The following is a 20,055-nucleotide window of genomic DNA, read 5'->3' as shown; positions in this document are numbered from 1 at the left end:
GAAGGAAATAAGATTCCACCCCCACCCCCCTAACTTCTGACAATGAGATGCATCCTAAAACGTCTTCCTGTTTATGTGTTGTGAAGCTGTAGAACTTTCTGTACCCCTGAGTTGACAATTTCTGGTCCAGGTAAAGGATGCAATGAGGGATCACATCAGTCATCTGTTGCTGCGATGCTGCTGCGCCAGCCTAGCGCAGCTGCCAGTGTATCCATGCTAGCCAGCATGGTATTGATTAAGAAATCCCTACTGTGATGCACAGGGTAGAAAGAGATGTATTTAAAACCACTATTTTGGCAGTACTCACAATCTTTTTTGTTTTGTTGAGAAAACCAATTCAACGTGAATAATCTTTTCCTGTAAACACATAGAAAACCTTTAATCAAATACAAATTAGTTCTAGGCATGAGAAATAGATGTTTGATGAAAACATATCTTAGTCATGGCACATAAATAGCTCTTCACAGTCAGTATATAATCTTGCATCATTATGAAAGGAAGTGATCATTAAAAATATAATTTGGAGAGAAATATATTACCTCGTAGTTGTCACAAGACCCCCCTTTCTGCACACAGTTATGGGCAGGGTTAATCCCCAAATGACTTGCACCATTGTAAATCAGGAGTAACAAACCCTGATTTCCAGCAAAGGCTCTTGGTGTAAAACACAAGAGGATCTAATCCCGTTGCCCAAGAAAAAAATGGAAATGTCTTAGGAAAATACAACTGCTTTGGCACTGCAGAGAGAAAAAAAAATAAAGCAAATTACTTTAAACTTCTAAAGTAATATTTCTTTTCAGCTTCACCTGTGCTTTCAGTCCTGTAAATCAGTAAGCTGTTATAAAAGAAAATTATATGTTCCAATCTCCTGATGAATTGTGTAGTGAGATTTTGCATTAGTAACCATGAGCATTTACGCTTTCCTAAGATTAAAGGCAGTTTTCCAAAGCTGTGTCTGCTTATTAATTAGTGTCTGATGAAGACAGATTGCAGACAGAAATAGTGGTAAGAAAATGGAGCTAACCTTTAAGACCAAATTAATCTCAGGTTTAATGGGTTTTAGTATGATTTACAGGTTTTGTACCTTTTCTGGTAAATTTCCAATAGAAACGAAAGTGGGTGCAAGCACAAAAGAGAAGGCTGAGTAAACACAGTGAGAGCAGATCCTTAAGAAGTGCAGATCCACCATTATTTGCTAGAATGGGTTTGTAAATCTTTGCAAGTGCACAATGAGGCGAGGGGTTTTGAGGGGCCAGATCCGCAGCCCAACACCACCAGGGGAAGGTCCATTGCCCCTCTAGAGATGTCCCAGCTGGTGCCAGTATGGACTGAGTTCTGTCATGGTAACTCCAAGAAGATGAGAACAGGGCCAAGGCTGAATGCATGTGCTGCCTTAGGGGTATCCTCAGGTATATCTTCATAAGGGGAGGTTTCTTCCTTGCTACTAGCCGCATTTTGGGGGTGATGCTGCTGCCTTACCACTTGAACGTGTACCTAGAGGAGTTGGACTGGTCTCTTGGGTCCGGGAGCAAGCTGAGTTAACAGCAGCGGGACCCCACTGCTGTGTCTTAAACAGAGGCCATGCATTTTATTTCAGAGCTCTCCTAAGGTTAGCAGCTGGTTTATTTTCTGACATTTATTTTTCGTATTGTTTTTGTATTGTGTTTTAACGTGATGTTAAAAGCAGTGACAACAAAGCATGAGGGAGAATGGGCTTGGATGGAAACCTAGTCTTGTACAACTAGTTAACATGTGTTTCCATAAATCTGCTAATCTGCTTCAGTGTGCTTTGAACATAATCTGGGCCTAGTAAAATTCAGTTAATTATATATCCATTTTAATTGTAAACCAAGTTTCAGAATGCTTGTATTGTTACGTAAGTGCTTATAATTCTCCTATTTCTATCATATTTCCCTGGCACCTCATTTGAATTTACATGTATCTGAGGTCATAACTGGAGTGGAAATTCTGCTTTTGGTTAACTCTGAGGCATAGATCAGCTATCAAGAGTTTAATGAAAACGTTGTCATTTTAGTGACTTGTTAAAAAAAAGCCTAGAAAAGTATTGCCATGTTGGTGACTGTTCCCTTCTGTCAGCACAGGGTGGCTGTGTCATAACACACCACGGAGCAATCACCACCATGGATAAGCATACTTGGTAGCCTAAATCCTTGTGATTTCATGAGTGCATAAGAAAGTGATCTCATTTAGGTCCTTTAAAGGGTTTGGCCCAGCAGAGATAGGCAGTTGGGGTTTACTTTGAATGACAAGAAAAAAAAGGTGGCATTGCAATGAGGAGTGAGGTTAGAAATGTGCACCAGCCCTGGGGTACCCAGCTGTATGAGCCCATTTGCGCTTTGATTTAGACACTTCTGTTTGCATCAGCATTGGTTATTTCTGGTTTACAGTGAAGCTCTAGCTGAGCTTTCTATCCGGAAAAGTGGGTAAAATCAACTCCAAATGATGGCACAGGTGATGGCTGGAAGCCTGATTTTCACTCTGTGCCTTCCTAGCTTCTAACACCTCTAGTGATTGTGTGGACAGCAAAACCTGCAAATAAGGGCTTCAAATTGCACTGTGTTTCCAGCCCTGAAAACACACTAAAAGGCAAACAGCTCTGGTCTTTTCCTTCACTTTGATTGATTTGATGTTGGTGCCAGAGAAAAAAACTGATTTTTTTAAATTCATTAAAATAAACTCTTCTTTAGATTATTTTAGAGTTCTGAGATAACAAACAGCAGGCAAAGATCAGAGCTGAAGACTTTTATATCATCAGAATCGTTAGTCATTGTCTTTGAGCTTTGTATAAATAAATGATCGATGCCTCAAAACAAGACCCTTGAAGGTGTTTTTATAAGGCCACAAATGTGTCAAGCAGACTTATTAGATGTGAAGGGAATGATTATTTGTACAAAGTGAAATGAACATGTGCAATAATATTGTAAAATGTTTATTAGTCTAGAGTGTGCTGAATTTTCCTAAAATATATCAGGTTCTCAGTTTGCATTTAATGTAGTGTTAGGTATGACGCTATATCCTTCCTAGGCTATTTTCAGTTAGAGTTATGCCTTTTGCAGAGTAAATCATGGGTTTGTGTCCTTTGTAACAAGGGCATTATCAAATGTGAGGCAATGCTACCTGTCTAGAAATCCAGTGTGAAAGAGAACACACACTGGTTCTTGGTTCAAAGTGTGATTGATTGGATCGTGTCTCTTGAGCAAATATTTGCAGAGCAAATGGGATGAGAAGCTCTGGGAACACCTGAGCATCTCTGCTCTCTGGTGGCTGTCAGTGCACCCATGCACCAAGATACGAGTTCCCTGTCTGCTGGTAACTCTGTTCTCATATGGCACTAGCCAGTCAAAAGATGGGATTCTACCCAGGGTGATGGTTTTGGGGTGAGCAGAGCTGTAAAAGAGACATTTAGTCACACAGTTCTCCAGGTCGTGTCCTTCATGCTTGCACTCTAACATCAAGGCTTGCTCTGTTAGGATGGTAAGAGCAGCAATGCAGTGTTTTTGTTCAACCTGTTTCCCACTAACCTGTGGCCTCTTTTCCCCTGCAACTGCAGGGATGACAGTGTACCTGCATGGTTTGTGGGGGTTTAGAATTAACCTCTGAGGACCTGGACTTAAACACTCAGTGATGCTCTGGAGCACATCTGAGCTATAAGTCTAGTGGAGGCATTGAGTATGGGGCTTCAGAGCTCTGTTGCACCTGCTCCTAGGATCAATATATTTTGCTAGATTTTATTCTGCTCCTTCTTCACTCAAGATATTGCTCCAGGAGTTGAGTTTTTCCTTGGTTCAGTGCTGTCTATCCTCACTCATTTGGAGTTACACTCCAACACATTTAAAGACACATGTTGGGGAATAGCAAGTTAAGTCATATTAGATCTATGTAGATCTACTTGTCTTCTCTTCAGAGATACACCTAGTTAATGGGCTTCAACTAGGCAGGACCTTTTAGTTCTCCTTTAGGAAGAACCTTTAGGGAGTCTTTGCTAGCAGACAATCTGAAATAGAGCTTCTTGCATTAAGGTACACAGCCTACTTCAAACTTGAATTTTCCTATGTTATGGAAGCCCTTCTGCAGACCAGCACTGTCCTGGTGGGACTAGCTTTCAAGACGATTGATGGCTGCACTGCTGTTCTCTTCCCTTATTGTTCCCTGCCCAAGGATACAACTCAGAGCTATTGGTTGTGGAAACCTTTACATGAAAGTCTAGCATAGATTTTATCCTTTTAATTGTTTTGAGGCATGTCTTGAAAATTCCTTAGGAAACTCTATGGAAGGCATTGACTTTGAGCTCATATTCTTACACAAAATTTAATGCATTTCAGGTAATTGTCACCAGGTTACTCTTCGGCTTTCCTGGTTCAAAAATCTGGTTGAATTTAACAAAGAAATTAGGGGATCACACCTAGGGAATAAGGCTTGCTGTGAAATGTTTTCTGTGAAAGCCAGAACCAGGTGAAAATCACTTAGTTTCAGGTTTCATTACAAATTTGAAAACCATATCTCAGGTTCACTGAAAGGTTGGTTAAGGGTCATGCTGCAGGGCCTGGACTGGAATGAATGTGGCTGATTTATGTCATTTGCAGCAGAACTGGGTATCGTTCATTGCTTTGACCCAGGTTCAGGGGTCTGCTCCTGTAAGCTCTCGTTGTGTGTTGAAGTCAATGGGAATTCCCTCCACTGAGGCCTTGGATGATCCATCTCCATGAAAAACTCAAGTTTTTGATTGCTTTAAATGGTAGCTTTATTTCAACCCCTCACCACCTCCTCTGGTGTAAGTTAACTTAATTTCATGTTAGCCAGACGAACTGCTCTGTTGCCTCCAGGTGAGGATCCAACCTGACTTGGAGAACCCAGGAGCCAAGCAATCTAACACAAAGTTTGCACAAATCCATCTGTGTTGAAATCACTAACTCCAGTACAGCCCTGCTGAGGGTCCCATTGCCATTTTGCAGGTAGTGAAACGCACAGGTTAAAATCCAGATCAGCACGCTATTGGTGGAATAATAGCCACATCTTTGACTAATGAGCATCTGGTTCCCCTTACCATTAAGAAGATCCATGCAACTCCAGGCAAGGTCTTACAGACCTGGTTGTTGATGCAGAAGGATCAGTCACTTCATCTCCACTCCCTAGGGATGCTGTTCTTTCCCACTCATGCCTCCAGGCTGTTCATCACATACGTATTCTGGAAAGGAAAGCAAACAGTGATAAGAAGACTGAGTATCATCTTAACACTTCTGACACCCCAGGAGCATCCATTGGAGCACCACTGCCAACTGGAACCTTTTTGTCTTGTTCTTTTCCAGTTATTAACCACTTGCAGATGCTCCCACAACAGCATTCCTGTGGGAGACTATCGACGTCAGCATGGATTCCTTGCTGCAGTGTTACAAGAGCAAGGAAAAAAGCTGTCCTGAAGTTCTGGAGAGGGTTTGATTAATCCCTCAAAAGCAAGAACATTCACTCATGTAGCAAACCTGGAAACCTGGACTAGCAGTATGCCTTTCAAGTGGCTGAAGCAATGTGGAGCAATTCTTGAAACCAGAGATTAGGCTCTCTGAACTCAGTGCCTGAGCTGGTATCTATAAATGTTAAACTGGAAATAACCTGGAAAGCTGATTGATTTGCCCAGCCCACCTGACAAAACTGAATTGCTTCACCTGATTTCTGCTTTTACCTGCTTCTGGGAAAATCTTTACTTCCCAAAACAGTAGTGTGGCAGTCAGAACCTTGTCAGCATCCACTGGGATATCTCTGTGACTTCTTGGCTGGAAGGTACACCCCGAAGATCAGATTGTGACTGAAACGTTGTCAGTTTGGTGGGATATGTGGGAGGCTGAAACAGATAAGCAAGTCTAGAGACTGATTATCCTGCTGAGCTAGAGTGAGCTCTGTAATGTGCAGTCAATGGCCAGTGCCACAGGGCTTGGCTGTAGCTTGGCTCCTGGTGGCTAGGTTTGAGATAACCTTGTGTATGTGTGTTTTGGCCACTGGCAAATGTGAAAGGACTCAGCCTAGCTTAAACCTCCTTCTGGGTGGGTTAAATTAATCCAAATTACCTCATGTTTGCTGCAGGCTAGGAACACACGCAGGCAATTGCTGTGGTGGTTCATATAACGTAACATCAGTTTTAGCAGGTAGTGCCAAAGGTCTCTAACATGGTACTCTGCCGTTGATAGTGGTCACTAGGTATGCCAAAGAAGAACTACAACAGGGCAAGCATCTGGTGACATTTTTCAAGCATCACTGTTTTAACCTTCAGCATTTTATTCCTCAAACACTTATCAGACAATGGTGGTGTTGGTTTTTCTGATGAATTTGGCTGATCTCTTTTTGAACCCACATACATTTCATAGCATCCCAAGCAAGGAGTCCCTTAGCTTCACAAGGTGCTGGGGGAAGAGGTCTTTGGTTTAGTTTGTTCTCAGTCTCCTTACTTCTTGCCATTTTCCTGTCTCTTTCCCAGGTATTGTGCTGAATAGGAGAGTAAACAGCTCATCCCTACTCACTGTGGCCAGAATGCCACTGATCTCTACCACATACCATCTCAGTCATCTCTTCTTATTTGAGCAGTCGTTCTCTATTGAACCATGTCCTGTGCACCAGCCATTCAAGAGCTCGGATCATTCTTGTCATGTCGCTGGTCCAAATGTGGGTGCGTGCAAAGACCATTTGATTCAGGGCTTTTTATTCAGATCTCTTTTCACTCAAAACTTTGAACAACAAATCACATGAAAAAATGAAGTGGTAGATGTGTGATACAAGCAGAATCTACTTGGTTTCATACTGATGCACTCTTGATCCTTTCCTTTTCTCATGAGTCACAGCACCATTAGTAATGTTCCTCATTACTGATCCCCTCTGTTTCCCCTGTATCTGAGCCTTGAGAATTAAAGATAGGGTGGCAAAATATGATATTAAGAAGTTCTCTACATGGTTAAAGGAGTAAATGGGATTGTTCTAAAAAAGGCAGATGGATTTTGCCTTTTACTGGAGATTATCCATATTCATTTGCTTAAAAGGCTAGGATTATTTGGCTCTTGAAGCTTTCAGGGTGGGGTAGGGAAGATGTTCAGTATATATGTACCGTGTTACTAAGACACATTGAGCAGTAACCTGATGCCCAACCTCTGTGTGGCCTTTCTGTTTTACATGCTACGGACAAGTACATTACTGTTTTAACAGTCGACTTCCTGTGAAATAGAAGGCTGGATTTTTATTGATCTTATGCTGTTTCAAATCCACCTACTCTCAGCTGCATGGTGTTCACTTGGAAAGCATCTGACGGGATGTTCCTGGAAAAACCTCACTTCGCGGAACAATACAATGCTTCTTTGTTTGTCGTCTTCTCGCTGAGGCCAGCTAGCCCTATTGAATGAACCTCAGATGTTTTGATTTGCTCTTTAGTGAGAGTTTATATGACTTAAGCTGTCTTTTTACCCTTCCCGCCTTCCCCTTTAGGTTTCTTCTAAAGAACAAAGCCGATTGAATTAAATTGCTCTGTATTGGGATTTCAAACATTAATGAATGTTGTTTCAAAGTGTTATCTCATTTGGAGCCTGAAATGACTAAGGGCCACCATTCTTGTGCCAATACAAGAGTCTGTGGCTTTAGAATTGTTTGCTATTTCTTCTAACAGATCGGCAGGTTGAAAGGGTCATTTGTTTCCATACATTTGTTATTATAAAAACAAAAATAATGAACAGTTAGAAGGCCAACATAAAGCAGCTGTATTATACATGCAGGGAGATGCAATGTGTAGTCTAGCTATTGAAATAGTAGACTGAAGATTATTAAAAAAGAACCCTTACTACTATTTTTGAGACCTGCAGGCATTGAAACTGTTTATTTTATGTAGGTAAGAAGCCAAATTCTTCACAGTGCAGCGCCTCCACTTCCCTGGAATCACAGAGATGAAGATGGCCTTCTGACATGGTGTATTAAAGATTTTCATTAAATTAATGTGTCCCCAGATAACAACCTTGGACTGAGCCTTTCAGGCTTCCTCTGAAATCACAGCACAAAGGCTGTGTGTAAAAGCAGATGTTTGCAGTATGTGTATTTCCAGTAGAGCTCAACAAATATTACACTAAAAAAAGATCTTTTATTTTGTATTTTTTATTTTAATGGAAGCTGTTGAGTGGCATTCATGGTAATGGGTGGCTATGGTCAAGTCAGATTCTTTATTGATAATAATCCCTGTGTCATTGAGAACAGTTTCTATAGGTACAAATGAGCCAGTATAAAGGAAGCCAGTACAATACATCAGGGCTGGGTGGGAGGTTACTTCATTTAACTTCCGCCTTCCTTTCTTTGAGTTCCTATTAAGCTAAATAATGGCAGTCTACAAAATGAAGGAGCGATTGAAGTGCGCCTGCAAACCAATTATATCATTCTGGACATGGTTTCCAGGACTCTTTGTATATGCATGTGTCCGTGTGTCTTGTCTCTCTTCACTGGGACTCTAACTCTCTTGAAACTGCTGTTTTATGGGCATTGTGAGAGCCTTTGGTTTTCAGAATTGTTGCTTTTATTCTTTTCCCCTCCTTAGCCGCTGGTTGCGTTTTGTGTCATAAAAAGTTTTGTGAAGGGCTGTGCTCTGAGTTTGGAGTTTAGAACCTGGTCTTGCATTTTGGTCCTCCAGCAAAATCTCTGCTAGCTCTAAAAAGTGGAAAAAGAAAAGGGAAGATAAAAGACGACTTGACAAATGTGCATAAAACAGATCTCTCATCTAATCCCTCTCTGGGAATGTCATTGGAGAAAGGAATATCTGGGGTCGGGCCTGAGGGGTGAAACATGAAAAAATACATCACACCAAAGCCAAATACTGAGACGGTGGTTTGGTGGGACCCACCATATCAGGTCATGACCCATTTAGTCCTTTCTTTGAGACCAATAATTAGAGGTAAAGTTCAAAATCCATAGCACATAATTTTGTATCAAGATGTCAGAGAAATTAATTTCTTACGTTAGATATTGCTTTACAGAAGACTGAAGGATTATATCTTTTGTGGTTTGTGCCTTTGCTACATCATGGAGGTTTTTGTTATAATTACCATCAGAATGTTATCCTTTTTCATGTCCAGTGGGACTCTTGGGCCTTTTGATGTCAGGAGAGAGGAAGTCCCATGGGTTAGTGGAGTAAGAATTTAAGAAACAGAGTTTATTGCAGACTTGTACACTCATCAGCTGCCTTTCTTCTAAGGTGTGATGGAAAAGAGTAAATGCAATGCCAGCATTTCTTTTCCTTGTTCTATGAAGTCTCTCTCTGTTGGCCTAGGTGAGTTTAGGCTGGCTGTGAGAGTTTGATATGGGTGAAGCTGAAGGAGACCAGATCCACACCAAATGACTTAAAGTCTCATATCAGGCCCATATGTCATTGTGATGAGGTTTAGATGACAGTGATATCCCTGTCCCTTCATGAAACATGGTTATACCTTAGTAAACCATTTCTAGCCATCTGAGTGCAAACAATGTATATAATACAATGGATTAAGCTAGAGCAACAGAGCTGTATAAACCATTGGAGGCTTAAAAAATGTGACCAAACTAGGAATAAACTGTCCAAATAGGTGCACCATGATGCCCATGATCAAATACAAAAATCAAGTGAAGCTACATAGCATGGACCTTGGCTCCTTGCTTGCTTTACACTACCATCAATGACAGTCTCGTACAAAATCCTAAGATTATATGTGTATGTTGCTTCTTATGAAAAATCTGCTTAGAAGTGTTTGCTAAGGATAAGCAGGTGATTAATAGATGCTTTAAAAAAGATTATAAATTGTTATGGAAGCCAACAGGTTGCGTAGAATCATGGCTTAGGCCAACTAAGGGCGTTGCAGTGGTCTGTACCTCACAGGGCTTGCATTCACTACCATGTTACTACAGCTATTAATAATCTCTTGGCTCCTTTTAAAAAGCTTGTGAGTGTAACTTTTGCAGGAAGTGAAATAGACATGTCTGTATCTGTCTGTTTTATAATGGTAATGTTGCTGTAGCTGTGATGATATAAAAATATATTAGAGCTAAACCCACCCTGTTGTATTTTATAGCTTTGTATTATGGGAGTAGGGAGATCGTAGCTGAGATGAAGTGGGAACTTGCATTTAAACCTCTGTTTTGGCTCATTTAAAACGTGTGTTCATAATGGTCTTTAGAGGCCAAATTTCTCTTTTTTATTTTTTTTTTTCTTTAACATCCAAGATGGTCTCTTTCCAGACATTCCTTTGGGCACAAGGAGGGTTAGGTCAGTTTTCAGTGGTCTTATCTTTTGGAAGAAGTTTAGCGGCAAAGGTAACTTTAGGTTGCTGAATATACACGATTTCAAAGCAATTGTTGTTAGGGTCCGTAGGTGCTGTCAGGCTGCTGGACTGGGATGCCCTGATTTCTTCTCCTTTTTTATACCTTCTCTTCCATTACAGGTTATTTTCCCTTTGTATGTATAAAGATGCTTTTTATGTGCTCTAGAGTTTCTTTAACACCAAAGCATTTTGTACCCCTCAACTTGAAAACACCATAGAAGAAAAGAGAATTCTCTTTACCAAAAAGGGTGCATGGGGCGGGAGGAAGAGAAAAAGTGTATTTTCTTTTCTTTCACTTAATTCCAGAACTTTGTAGTTTGTAGTAACAACTTTCAGTGAAGCGTTAATGTGCGTACATGCTAGAACTTACACAGGAGCTTATGCCCACGAAAGAGCTGGCAAGAAATCTCCCCAGTTAGAGCCTTACTTTCCCTCAAGAAAATCATACCCAACTGATACAATCATTTAGAGAGAGAAGGGAAAGTGATGCTCCAAGGGACATTACTGCACCCTAGGGAGCACTCCAAACTGTTCCATTCTTGTTGAGAAGGTGGGAATGATTCTGCTGTGTCTGCAAGAGTCCATGTGGATTTGTTCAAGAAAAAGCCACTGAAAAGTAAAAAGAAAAGTCAAATTGTGCTGAGCTCAATAAAAACTTGATAAATGGGGAATGCTTTTTTTCCCTGTGTGCTTCCATTTATGAAAATCAGTCACCAAAAAGGAGTATGAACATCTTCCCCATCCAATGTCCAAGCTCGGCCTTTTCTGTGGTTACCCTACTTGAGGGCTTAGTAACTGAGACCAGAGGGTCTCGCCTGTCTGTTGGTACCTCCACAGGTATAAAGAAAGGAACTGAAAATGGAAGTAGCCATCCTAGTGTAGAAAGGGGAAAGAAGCACAGGCAAGGAACTGAAAGGGGGGTCAGTTTAGAAGGTCCATTTTCCTGAGCATTTCCAGCCAGCTACTGGAAGAAACAGACTGTTGGGCTTTTGGTTCCTGCAGCACTCAGGATTAATTGATGGCTTTTACAATTTGTTTTCAGCTGTCTAAACTTACTGAGAAACTGTAGTGATAGCAATGTACCTTTGCTCTTGGGACAGCTTAGAATGTGGTGGAGAAATTACAGTATTTCCATGTTTAACCTGTATGGTTGTCTTCCAAATATCATACAACTTGTTGTTCTTAGCAATTCATGTGTGTTGAGACATCTTCAGTCTCTTCTTCCGTGCTGTTATGGTTTAACCCCAGGCAGCAACTGAATACCACCCAGCTGCACGCTCCCCACCATGGAATGGAGAGGAGGATAGGAAAAGGGTAAAACCTGTAGATTGAGATACGAACAGTTTAATAATCGAAATAAAGCAAAATGTAGTAACAATAACAGAAATTAAAAGGAGCATGAGAGAGAGAGGAATAAAACGTGAGAAAGACAAGTGATACACAACACAACTGCTCACTACCTGCTGACTGATGCCCAGCCTGTTCCCCAGCAGCCATTGGTGGCTCCCAGTGAACTCCCCCCAAGCTTCTATACTGAACATGGTGCTCTATAGTATGGAATATCCCTCTAGCTAGTTCTGGTCAGCTGTTCTAGCTGTGTTCCCTCCTGGTTTCTTGTGCCACTCCTCACTGGCAGAGCATGGGAAACTGAAAAGTCTTTGACTTAGGGTAAGCACTACTTAGCAACAACTAAAACATCAGTGTGCTACCAACATTATTCTCATACTAAATCCAAAACACAGCACAGTACCAGCTGCTAGGAAGAATGTTAACTCTATCCCAGACAAAACCAGGACAGCAGTGGTCCTGTACCTACCTTGTTTTCTTCATTGATGCCATATGGCCTTGTTCCTAGGTCACCCCATGCTTCTGCACCTTGTTTGACATACATTGAAGCTAAAGCATTATCTCCACTTAGTGGTATTTTTAAGGTTTTCTAAAATGCAAGCTGAGTGTGTGAAAAGCAGGCTTGCAATCTCTCTTGAATGCAGGGTTTGGGAAGTACATTGTAAAGGAGGCTTGGGTCAAGCATCAACTCTAGAAGTTTATAAAGACATGTTCAGTAATACTGTATGCAGCAAACACCATCCATCCTGCTCAGTGACCAAACCATGGGTTGTATTAAAAGATACACATAGAGAGTGGTGCATTTAAAGACTTTTGCATAAGACAGACAGCCAAAAAGCCGTGCAAAACTTACACAGACATTCTCCATTCTGGTGTTTCCAGACTTTTAGATCACTTGACCTGTGCAGGTTTGAAGTTCTCTCTATGCAAGTTATTTCTGAGTGCAATAGATGCTTATAATCTTGATTGGTGCATAACTCATGAAAATGTCTATGCTGGTATCTGTATTTATATACAGAGATAGCTGTTGCTGTGTTTATGTGGTGTCCTGAAAATGTTCGGTCTTCTTTTCCTATTTACATTTCAAGCAGGACTTGGTCAAGTAAAGTAAATATTTTGCCTTCATTTAGGTTTTATGTTTGCTGTAAAACTTGTTAAAAAAAAAAAAAAATATATATATATATAGAAAGCAACATTAAGCATTTCACAGTAAAAACACAAAAATTTTACATTACCAGGCAAGTCGACTTTGGCATTTTTCCTTTCAGTCAGTTTGTTTTTCTAATATAAAACTAATATGACATAATGTATAATCTAATTTGGAAATTACAATTTACTTGGAAGGATTATGCTGCCAGCCAATACCAACAAAGAAAGAAATTATTCGAGAATGTTTCTTTCCTTCTTAACGTGGTCGATAATTTATTTTTCCTTCAGAAGATTACTTTTTTTCTTTACGACATTTCCTGCTGGTGTGATTTGCATTAGGATTAAATAATATGTTCCATGCTTCACTTATGCACCGAAGAAAGTGAATTTTTCCTCAAATTAAGAAGAAAAAGGTGCAAATTACTATCTTGTTATGGGCTTCACCCTGCGTACTAAGCAGCGAAGTGTGGTGATAATTTTCAGATGGCTTGACAATAATTACTCTATTTGTACTGACAGTATTTACACGAGTGGGCAAATTGAAATGCACAGATTAGGTCTTTTAGGAACCAAGGCCACTAGATTAGAACAGGGAATCTGAAAAACAGGTAATCCAACCGTGGTAATTCAGACTAACACCAAATTATCATGTTGACTTTTGTTAACCACCTAAGTTTAAGTGTTCATCCAACATGTTGGGTAATAGGACTATGACATTTGTTCAGGAGCTTGTCATTCACAGCAGCATGATGGGAACATGTTAGTTGCATTAAATGTTCCCTTGTCTCCTGCAGACGTTGTGGAGGGAGTAGGAGGGGAACAGGATTGTTAGCCTTAAGAATGTAAAGGAGCATTTGGAAGAAGGGGGGATAGGCAGTTGCTGGAGCAAGTTTGTGTCTGGCATGGCACCGAAAAATGCAGCCTGTAGGATAAGTGGAGAAAATTAGACACAAAGGACGCATTTAATGAAGAATTTACTGTTCTGAGCAAATAAATAAAAGTGCTCTTGAAAAAAAAAAGTGTATCCGCTTCTGATTTCTTCAGTTAAATAATGAGTGAGATCCAAGTGTAATGTTATTAGGGATGATTTAAAGGCAGGTCTGCTACTGGATTCGGATAGTATTGGAGTTGGATTTGGAAAATCTGGGCTCTGTTATAGGTCTGCCACAGGCTTCTGATTGCAGCCTCTGGCAAGTCACTTATCCTTTGCATTCCTGTTTCCCATCTGTAAAAGCAGGGGTCATTTCATTTCCCTCTCTTCTTTCCCTCTTGCCTATTTAGTCTTGAGTTTCTTTAAGGGGTGGCTTCTTTCAGTGTATTTCTTGGTTTTTACAAGTGTCCAGCACAATGAGACCTTAATCTCAGTTGGGATCTCTGCTGTAATACAGATAATGTTATTGTTGACAGTTGTTGTTGTATCTGTGTAATGTAGTAGCATAAAGCAATAAAGCTTCCTCCCCTCTTGGTATTTAAAACTTAGAGAACAGTCTTGTTGACTCTTCTTCTTGTTTGTTCTTTAATGAAGCTAGCTCAAAGCTATTTTCCACTAGACCGATCGTGTGCTCATGGTAGTAAACCAGGACTTCGAATGAAATCAGGGTGCTGCCATCCTGCTGTAAAGATCTACCTTTTGTTGTAGTTCCTTATCTTGAAACCTTGAACATATGTTGGTATCGTAGTAGGTCATCTACAGAGTAGGTAATTGGCATCATCATTTTAAACAGCTTGTTTGAGTTTTTAAAATGTCTCTTCCTGCCGTAAGTAGTTCTGTTCTTAAGTTGAAAATTAGACTGTAGGAATTTTTAGTTTGTTTTCCTTATGCGAGTATGCAGTCTGTCTGTTTATCCTTATTTCCACTGACCTGTTAAGTTTGTCGGAAAAACTGACACACAGTGAAGGTCTGAAAAAGATTGCTTACCGGATTCATGAAAATCTGAAGGAAAGAGACTTTTAGCCTCCCCTGGATGATCTTCAGCTTAGGCTCAGCCTGAGCATTGGACACTGGAGAATTTAAAGCACAAACCTCCCAGGACATAGATTTCATGTAACTTCCTAACATGACAGGGTGTGTTGTAAGTACAGCAAGACCTGGTGTATCTTCCTAAACAAAAGATGTTTTTGATTGTGTTGAAGGTGCCTTTTACATTTAACCCAACCCAAGTGTCTCTTCCACTGGCCTTTCATCTTAGGGGCTTGCAAGTAGGTGGAGGGTGCAGTTAGCACCAGGACTTAGCTGTGCCAGCTCCCATGCAAACCTGCCCTCAGAGGACCTGGTGTGTAAATAGGTGCAGGAATGCCAAACCATCTTGGAATAACTTGGATTCCAGCTGTATTAAGCGCAGAAACAAACTTTGGTTTGGACATAAAAAATATCCTCCTTTTACTGTAGTTGCTGGTGTCAAGTTAGTGCCAAAGTCCAAGCAGCCATCAGTTTATATAACAGCAGTGAACGGCGGAGTTCAGGGGCAGGCTGTAAAGATCTGCATGTTGTCACTGCTGTTTCCAGCCTTAATTGCCAGACTCGAAGACAGAAAGCAACATGGAGATAAGGCAAGTAATCTCACTTTTATTGAGTGAGTTTGGCCTTGAGGATTGTCCACTCCACGGCTTCATCTAAAAGTCGATCTCTGAGAGATTCTGAAAGGCTTAATAAAACTGTGCAATGTATTTGGAAAATGAGTATGGACGTGCTGAAACACCCTCCAGTATATCCCACCATAAAAGATACGTATCAGGTTCCTTGTGTGGCATTTGAGGACTATAAACATGTTGCCATGATTTGCTATGTTTCCTGAGGGTTTACAGAAAAAGTGGCTTTTTTTAGGGGACTGCCATATTGAGATTGACAATTTGATGTAAACCATGGCCCAGCATCCAATGTTCTGTTTAATGCAATTCTGTTTGTCAGCTGTAACCAATTACGCTTTTCATTGTGTTAAATGACACCAACATGGCTCCTTTCTAACAAGTTGTTGCTAATACCATTCTATGCACCTTCCATGGCTGAGCCCTGTTGAAGGCAGTGTCAAAGGTATGAGCTGCTGCTCTTCTCCCAGGTGTTGAGATATTGAGATCAGCGTTGAATTTAGGATGTTAAGAAATCTTTTGCTGGGCTTAGAGAATGGGATCTTGAGGAAAGCACTGGGCCCTGGAGCTGAGTATCCATAGAATAATCTTTTGTAACTAAAAATGGTATCTGAGATGCTTCTGGGGGATTGTGCTGGTCTCCTGTATACCAGGACTGCTGATCCTGGTTTGTAATTGCAGTAGGAAACCTTAAACTGGAAACAGGTCAAAGCTTTAATTTCATCTGCTTCTCCCTCCAACCCATATACACAAAGGCCATGAAAACCCTATTACTCATGGTCACCAGTGTGGTCCTGTACGGTTTCATAATGAAGTCCAGGACCTTAAATGACCCTGGAGAGGGAGGGATGTGTATGCCCGTGGAGAGAGATTTTTGGCAGAGTGCACTCCTATTGGTTGGGTGTCATCTTCACATCCAGGGCTGTTTTCTTGCTGCCTTTTCCCCACAAAAAGGAGCTGCTTTTACTATGGGGAAAGCTCAGTATTTGGTATGGTTTGCTTCAAGAGGCTTGTTTGTGAAGCTGTTAGTCAAGAAATCAGTATCTGTTTTTCTGCAGGTCCATGTTTACCAGAGAAGCAGGTCATGGCAGCTGTATGTCATCAACACGGTAGCTCCCACTGCCCTTTGTTTGCAGTAAGGCATCTTTGGAGGTGGTGGTAGGGTCTCGGGTGTGAAGGCAGCTGAGGCCTGGGAATGCTTCCATGAAGCATTTCAGGACTTTGATCTCACAGCATAGAAGTGGCCACCATGAGGGTCTATCTCATCCAGGATTTTGTCTCTGAGGCTACATATGGGTATGAACATATGAACAAGAGGAAAGGGGAGCAGAGCAAGCATGTACAATGTTTCAGAATACTCTCCATCTTCTATGTACTCTCCATGGATCTCCTGAACTAGAAGAGGTTTAATCTTTAACAACCCTCAGTGTCTGGGTGCTTTCCTTTTTTTCTTTCTTGAACTTGTGCGGTTCTCCCTTTAACCTGAATTATCTGTTAATTATAAATCCTATGACAGAGTCTCACAGCTGAAGTTCAGGTTGCATTTGAACCACCCAACCTATTCCCCTGTGTTTGCTTTGAACCTGCTACAGGCTGGCTTTGTTTGATGCTCCCACTCTAGCAAATGCAATTCCAGTGCTACAGGAGGTCATGAACAAGTGCTTGTCCAACCCCAGGATTTTGTACAACCAGATAATATTCCCTCTTGTGCATCTCTTTTACCAGCCAGAAACCTGCTTAGTCATTCCTTGTACCAAGACCGTCAGCTGTTTTATATTCCTTTTCTTGGTGAAACAGGCAGCAGGACCCCAGATCAAGTCCATGAGGCTCAGAAGCTTTCCATGAGGCAGTTGGTTTGGAGACTAGGGCCTAGGGGTGCTGCAGCTGGAAATGGGATACAATCTGGAAAATGCTTCTAATTTTTGACCTTCAGATCTACCTTGAACACTGAGTGTAGATTTCCCCAAGGCAGCCGGGTGGGTGTCTTCACCCTGATATTACTGCAGAGAGCCTGAGAGTATGCGACCAGACTTCTTCCAGTCTATCCAAGTAATCCTTGGGAGAGCTGGGAAGAAATCAAGTTACCTTCACTCTGCAGCCAGGACTTTGCTTGTCATTAGAGTAAATGAAAGTACTTCCTCCTTCATATCATAAATAAACCACTAAATCCAACTCGGAGAGAGGAAGCAAAAGAGCACTCTACAGGAGTAGTGTTGTTTCCTGAGCACAACTATCAGTTGGCTTCAAACCCAGGGTTTAGCTGCTGCTTGTTTTAAAACAAAGTCAGCCCTGCTGTGGTGCCATAAACTCATAGAAAACGGGAAAGAGTCTTCGTGGTCTGAGTGAGAGTTTTATTTCTGCTGCATTTCCAGAAAACCCATGAAAAGGCTGGGTGAGTGACAGCGCAGTGATTGTTTTTCATTTTTATCACTTTCCCAGTAGAAAGTTATTTTTCTGCAAAGTAAATACCAGGAGAAAAGAGTTTGCAGGGAAAAATGTGCATTTTTTTCCCATGAGGCTTTTGGTTTTATAAAGCCGAAAACCCACCCTTTGCTTCCATTGCTTTTGGCAGCCAACACCTTAGAAGGGCTGGTTTCTAGGAACATAACATTTTTGGCAGTATGGCGTAAAATGACAAAAGTCTTAAAACGAGGAGCAATTTTCTATTTAGGCAAAATCCCTCCCTTTTCTTGTTTTATCTATATGTTTCACCAAGAAAGATTCTTCAGCTGAGACCCAAACCCATGTGCCTGAGACAGGGAAGTTGCTGCATTCCCATCATGGACTGTGTTTTTTGAGCCATGTGTTGCTGGCTGTGAAATGATGTTGCAAATCCATTAATAACAAAAAAGCATGGCTGTCGCTACACACCAACAAATTAGTGTCCCAGGGAAGCAAACAGCCATGGGTTATGGTAGAGGTTGGCCTTTTGCTGCCCAAATTTCCTTGTAAGGAGGTGTCTGTGAGACCCTCATCTCCATCTGGAGCCATGGTGCAGAGTGTCTGGCCCCAGATGAGCCCTGCAGGCAAGGTGAGATGTGGGTGGGTGAGATCTCTGTTCTGTGGAGGCATCTCGAGTCATTCGTGTTGCACAGGTTGGAGGTTTGCCTGATGTGCAGTGGGTGCGTGCTCCTCATTTCTCCCTCCCACTCCATGCCATTGAGCAGCTGAGCTCTGTTGTTCCTTTCTGGCAGCTGTTGCACGACTCCCAAGTGCTCTTAGGGAAAAAAGGAAGAAAATAAGTGGAATTTAACTAACTATGACTTGTAACAGACCGTTAGCTGAAAGCTGATTTTATGGATAATGGATGTTGCTTTAAAGATTACTGCTGGAAGCTGATGCTTGACCATAAAACCCATCAAGATTACACTTTACGATGATAATGCTTTGTTCCTCTGAAAGTGTCCTTCAGCTCATTTCTCCTAGAGCTTTGCAAATGCTCATTTACCCTTTGAACAGTCCTGTGAAGGTGGTTTTTTTTCTTTTAAACAGCCGATCGACCCAAACTGCGACATTCTGATGTATGGACGCTGATTTTCAAGACCTGCAAGGGAGCTTATGGCAGAGTTGGGAGCTGAGCTATCCCTCCTTCCACCTGTGCCAGTTCCGCCTTTGGAAGGTGTCATTTGTTGTGGAAAAGTTGTTGTGTATTACCTGTATATGTGACCTGTGTTTCTCTCCTGTCATGGTTTACATTTCTCTCCTTTCTTTTCCTTTCTGCTTCTTTATTCCTCTTTTACTGGAGGTGGGTTATCCCAATGGGAAACTTGCTCTTAACTACTCAAGACTACATCTTGACTGTACAATAGAAAGGATGAGAAGCTTGGGTGATTACTGGGGAGACTCAGGGGAGAAAAGCTTTCTGTTGGGAAGACAAGTGAAGCTGCGGCTTGTGTAGCCTGGAGTCTTCAGTCTAGGAGGATGCTGAAAACAGATCAGGCAAATCTCCATCATGTGCTTCTTGCCTACACTCAAAGGGATAGATGAGACATGTTCTGAAGTGTCCAGACACAAGCATATGAGGGAGGTGAGGGTGTGTAAAATGTTACCTGTCTTCTGCCAGCAGGGGATGCATTTTGAGGCTGGTAATCTTGTTTTCAAGTGGAAGAAAAAAGTATTATTGATATAAGGGTTTCTAGAGGAACTTTGCTTATTTGTGTTGTGAAACGACTGTTAAAATGGAAATGATTGGAGCCACTGGACAGAAAGTAAAACCATCAACAAAGAACAACCTTCTTCCCAAATCTTAGCTCGGGTTGAACTTCTGGTTCCTGGGAAGCAGTTTGTCTCTGCAACGGATGGTAGGAATTCATGGACTCCCAGCTTGCTAGGTCTGTTCCCAGAGCTACAGCAGCCTGGCATGTCTTTACACTTTGTCCATCACTGCATGTCATGATGTTAGTTTATGGTACAGTTCTGGCCCACAAGTGCCAGTCTCCATGGGTTTACCGTGCCCAATTTACCAGGGGGTAAATATCTCTCCCAGAGGGAAATGTCCAGCCCCTGGTTGTCTGTTTCCTAATGGCAATTGCTCTGAATCACCAAGTTATAGGGGCAAATTCAAGCTAATTAATCTGGCGTAATCTCATATTTCCTTTAGAAGTGGTAGTCCTACCTTTTCCTCAAGCTGAATGCCCACTCCAGTCCC

General features: G+C 41.5%; 1 long non-coding RNA gene across 1 annotated transcript in view; it reads left to right on the top strand.

Annotated features, from left to right (window-relative positions):
- The window catches only part of LOC136011512 (uncharacterized), a 90,661-nt gene extending 71,042 nt beyond the window's left edge, over positions 1-19,619 (top strand). The window contains exon 5 of the long non-coding RNA XR_010611410.1: positions 18,900-19,619. This is a non-coding gene — a long non-coding RNA (uncharacterized LOC136011512). The remainder of the gene's footprint in view (positions 1-18,899) is intronic.
- Positions 19,620-20,055: the final 436 nt, after the last annotated feature.

This window comes from Lathamus discolor, chromosome 3, assembly GCF_037157495.1.
Source record: "Lathamus discolor isolate bLatDis1 chromosome 3, bLatDis1.hap1, whole genome shotgun sequence".
Lineage (NCBI taxonomy): Eukaryota > Metazoa > Chordata > Aves > Psittaciformes > Psittacidae > Lathamus > Lathamus discolor.
Note: the sequence above shows the minus strand (reverse complement) of the source record. Positions and strands in the feature narration are given on the sequence as shown.